We start from the raw sequence: 5,496 nt of genomic DNA, 5'->3' as shown, positions 1-5,496 counted from the left end.
GAGTATATCAGCCTGGACCAACGGGTTTAAACCAGATGCTACAGACAATGTGGCATCAACACAGTTTTTAAATAGGAAAGTGAATGAATGAGAAACAATATTTCAGGAAAATTAGTCAGTGGTAAATTAAATGGAAAGAGATTTGAGTCAGGATAACCAATTAGGGAAATACTGGAATAATCTAAGCAATAAAAGATCAGAATATCTAATATAATTTTGGCTTTTAGAACAGAGAATTCAGAAGAAGAATACAAAGTTCTTGTAGACTTAATTTATGAATGGAAGGAAAAGTAATTCAGATGTTAACTTCAGAATTTGGAGAAAAGAATATAAATTAGGAAGGGAAAGTGGCAAATTAATGTTTATTTGGATATTGGCCAGTGACTGTATCCAGGAGAAAACTCCCTCTAGACATTAAACTTCCGGTCCTTGAATTCTATGCAGGAGGTTAAGGCTCAGAGTTCACCACCCTAAAGGGGCTGGCATTTATAAGAGTAAGTCCTTTGCGTTATAAGGCAAAAAGATTAGACTTCGGAGGAAGCCCACAGAGAGTTAGGAGGAGAAATAAGCAGAGATCAGAGAACATAGCCAGTATAATTAGGGAAGCTGAAGAAATAGTGATGTTAAATTGACGTGGTTAACAATATCAAATTTTTTTGTGAGGTAAAATGAGATCTGAAAAATCCTCATTAATCTTCTAGTTTAAAGTATTACCCAGCGTGGGGATGGGTTGTGTGATGAGGAGACCCGAACTCTCATATCCGGGTAAATGTGCCCTTTAAAACCACTGTCACCCATTTTGGCAGACTGATTTGTCAGATAAACTGGGGATGGGCTGTTTAATTTGAGCAGTGGAGAGGGAGGCGGAGGAGGCGTGTGGGCGGGATTGGGAGAGCGGGGCTGAGTTGGCAGCCATAGGGAGTATACTGAAGGGCGTGAGAGATAGAATACTTGAAAGGGGACAGTAATGGGCTGTTTCATCAGTTAGTGTTTTCTGATCATACTGGGAGCAATGGAGCACTCTGTTTCTTAGCCGAAGCCCAAGTGTTGTCATTAGTAAAGGTGACTCAGACAAATACAACTTTTCCTTACTCTCAAGAAGGGGGATGCATAGCATTCTCCTGAGGCATAAAGAGAGAATCCAACTGAGCTGGTGCTGGATTGATGTTTTTTACAGGGATAAAAACGAGAAGAAATCTGGAGAGATAGCAACTCCTCTTCTCAAGACCTGAAACATGGATGGTGGCAGAAGGGAAGGGAGCTGGAACCTTATTTCACAAGAGCTAGCAGTTCATGACAGGCCCCACAGCCTGAGTGACCTTTTTTCCCAGACAGTTGCCTCTGTCTTAACCCTGTTTGTTTCTAGTTCTGTTGTCTGTGCCCCTAGGGTGAGGCTAAGACAGAGGACGATTGGGAAGCCAGCCATGGCCTACAAAATAAGCCTTCAGTTGTCATTTTAATGGGTCTACCATTTCACCTTAATTTAATTTCCCTACCTTCAAGAATATATCTTGTTTTGTAAGTTCAAACTTGACACATCATCCAGAGAGACTATTTATTTTCCCTATCTTTTTCTCACAAAGGCTGAGATTATTTTTGCAACAGTAATCAAGATCTTCTGTCTTTGGGTTGCAAAGAAAATGCATTCAACTGTACTTGAAAGAGAAAATTGAAATTCAGCTACAGATGATAAAGCACATTCTCCTCTTTCAGTTTTGTCTGCTCATATCAGCTGAACTGTGTTAATAAAAGCAAAGGGTGCCTGTTGCCTGCTATTGGCAAAAATACAATATTCGATTGCCCAAAGCTGTGTAGCTGTGTATTAGGTGTGTTGAGGTTTACTCCTATTAAGGAGCCTTGTGCTTTTAGTCCTTTTTTTTTTTGGTCAGTACTAGCATGGTACAAAATGAATCAGGAAAATAGTCCCCAGAGGAAGGTTTTTTTCACTAGCTTTAATAGCTGAGCCATTCCGAATCTTTCAGAAAAAGGATCAAATCTCAAGTGTGATTGGCTTGTCTATCTGCCTTTTGTAAACTTTTTACATTATTGGTGTAATTGTTTTAGGAAACAATCCTGTAAACTTATTAGCATACTTAATGTTAGCATTAATTATTTATTGCATTTATTGGGTATGTAAGTCATGAAATTGCCACTGGGTACATGTCCCAATAGTACAACCACCACGATAATAAAAAGCATCCAAAAATAAAAATAGGTTGGTACCCGTGAGAGAGAGATTTCCATACACAAAGGGTGTACTGCAGATTTCTCTTTTTCCCCATTAGACAATCTCGTGGGCATGTCGATTGTGAAACCGTATTTATAAGGGTTTTAATTTATAGAAGTGCAAGGGTAAGGACAAAATAAAAGTTCATAGTCATGTACACTCAGAGGCCAGCGGCACAAGTCTAGGCAAAATTGTGAAGTAGGAATAGTTTATCTTCAGGTACTTCTAGCTTCCTCTTTGTGTACTTAATATAATAGTAATAATATTACTTTCTCTACAAGCCTCATTGATTTTCTTTTCCCTCGAAATTTATTTATTCTCAAGAGGAGATGAGATTTATTTACACTGAGGTTTAAATGATAAAGGTGGTGATAATGCAATAGAAAGAACTGTTCGAGACCAATCGGCCCTGGCTTCAAGTCTAATTTTAATTATTTTCTGGCTAAGTGATTTTAATTAATAATTTCTCCCTCAGGGAGATCATGGTTTCGTACAGACTGAAGTTTATACAATTTTGGGGGCCTTTAAAAAAATATTAATGCTAAACTATGTATATAAATTAAGAAAGTTAATATATGTAATTATACATTAAAAATAACAAGTACAACAAAATCTGTAAGTTAATTTTAAGTAGCTCCCTAATAATTCTTTTTCCTACATTTTTTAGCTATATATTCTTTGATTACTTCATGTTAAAACATTTTATAACATTCTCTATAGAAAGAAGAGAAAGATAATTTTGAATTTGTAAAAGCGTGAATGGTATTTTAGTTAGGTTGAAAAGTTTCTTCTATTTTGATACTCATTTTTGGAAATGCCACACCTTCGACTTTATCCAAGGTTCTTGCTCACATTGCTTCTTGTCCATGGACAGCGCCTGGAAAGCTCTGGCATTTTGAAATTTCCTTGCTTTCCCTCATCCACGCTGTAGCTGCCACAGCACCTGGTCCTGCTTGGCCAGGTCCTTGCCACTCTGAAAAAAAATGTATGAGCTGTATTAACAGAACTCACTTAAGAATTCAGTCATTCATTCATTTTGCCGGCCTGAATGCATTTATTCTCAGTTATTCAGTGTTTTCTTTTTGGCATTGTGCTGGGTCCAGAGAATAAAGAAATGAAGGAGGCATTTCTACCCCCATAAAGTTCACAGACTAGTGCAAATGGATATTTTATAACGTAAAATGGAGAGTTCAACAACCTAGTATGAACAAAGGGCTATGGAAAATCAGTAGAGATAATTTCAGCTGGCTGGTATAATGGATACCACTTGTGTTATCATTTTTCAGAACATGTTCCAGGGAATACTAATCCTCTAAGATGCTATGAAAGGAAAGGATTTTTGTAGCCAAATAAGTTTGAAAGACATAAAAATACCATGTTCCTCTCAGAGATTCACAATGTGCTATTACAATAGTTAAGGCTCTAAGAAGACCACCCAAGAAACCTGTTTAACTGTTCAGCTAGGCATTCCTTAGCCTTATTTGTCTGTGAAGAAATTATTTCCACCACAACAAAAAATCCTGCCAAAATAAAAGCTAGTGGTCCGGGGATACAGTGACCTATTCTGCTCCTTATTTTCTGAGGACATCTGGAGATATGGGGGCTACTTTGATTTCTGCTTTTTATGAAGCATCATTTTTTTTCTGATTATGGAAGTTCATGTGGAGAGGAAGGCCAAGGTTTGGGATCAAAGAGTCAAGCATTGTTGAGTAAATCACCTTTTCAAGTGCCCAAGCTCTAACTTCCATGTAAACTGATCGGGGGCCCCCAAAGTAACTCATGTGCAAGGAATGCATGTCCATGCATGATTCAGTTTCTGTGTTGTGGCCAAGCCAGTGAACCTCTTGTAAAATGTGTTATAAATTCTATCATGGATAATAGAAATAAAGATACATTACACTGATTCAAAAGATGCCTACCTATACTGTCTGCATCTACTAATTCAGTGACATTTCTGATGGACTTATCGCACTAATTTTATCAAAAATATTAATGAAGTCCAATAAACAACCAATGTAATATGCTTTTATTTTCTTTTTAGTCTATACTATAATCTATAGCAGTAATACCAATAGTCCCTGCAATTAATATCCAAGTCAGGAAGACTCACAGGCTGTTGAAGTTAGCAAAAAGGAATCCTTGAATCCTCTGGGAAGAAAGGTGATCTCCTTTCCTTTGACGTTGATGTGTTCAATACGTTGTTTTTTGGATCCTGTGGGTTGTATTCTATTGTAGTACTTAGTATTTGCCTCTCCTGAAAGATGCCCAAAAATAGCTAAAAATAAGCTTAACATAATAAGGTCAAAGAGTAAGGACGTAAATGAATACATAAGATATCGGTTGCACGAAGCTGGAGCAGAAGAAAACTACTTACATCTGAGACTCATTTTCTCTTTACCGAATCAGCATAGCATGCTGCAATTTAATTTAGTTGTACAATGCTCACAACCAAGCTTGGCTTTCTGTATGTGTTACCCTGAAAAATCTGTGGTCCCTTCAGTTTGTGCTGCATCCGCTGTCATTCCCTGGTGACACAGACTGGAAGAGAAGGGGCAGAAGCAAGAGTGGGTGAAGGGCTAAATTAACCAATAATGGGACGGCACAGTATCCACTAGTCTACTTTGTAGATTTCAAAGGGACATGGAAACCTTCATTTTGATCTAAGGTAGTGTCATTTCACCAGGGCTCTGAGATCAGAGAAAAGACATGGAAACTTCAAAGTGCGTTCTGTTAGACATTTTGTTCAGTTGACTTTTGGGACATCTTTCTCCTAATTTCCCCCTTGTCTCGCTACTGTTCCCTTTCGGTCTTCTCTGCTAGATCCTCTTCATCCTGATCTCTAAATGTTGAAGTCCCAGGACTCTGTCTCTGGACCTCTTCTTTTCTTTAGGTATGTTCAATTCCTGTGCTTCCTTTGTGATCTCTTAATTACTTTGTATGAAGACCCCCAGGTTCTATCTCTGGCTTGAATCTTTCCCTTGAACTTCAGATTCATAACCAAGTATCTACCTAAATTTAACATGTCCAAACTTGAATTCTTGATTTTCTCTGCCAAATTTGTTTCTCCTATAGTGTTCCTTTTCAAGTAATGGTAACATCTGGTTGCCTTGGTTAGAAATTTTGGCATTACCTCTGTTGTCACTCTTTGGCTCACCTTGCCCATCAGTGAAACTGCTGGTTCTGCAACTTTTGAAATTTATTCTGAATTTGACCACTCCTCTCTGTTTCCATTGCCACCACTTTCATTCAAGCCTGGATTCTTGCTTTAT

Source organism: Propithecus coquereli, unplaced genomic scaffold (genome assembly GCF_000956105.1).
Source record: "Propithecus coquereli isolate 6110/MARCELLA unplaced genomic scaffold, Pcoq_1.0 Scaffold143, whole genome shotgun sequence".
Lineage (NCBI taxonomy): Eukaryota > Metazoa > Chordata > Mammalia > Primates > Indriidae > Propithecus > Propithecus coquereli.
Note: the sequence above shows the minus strand (reverse complement) of the source record.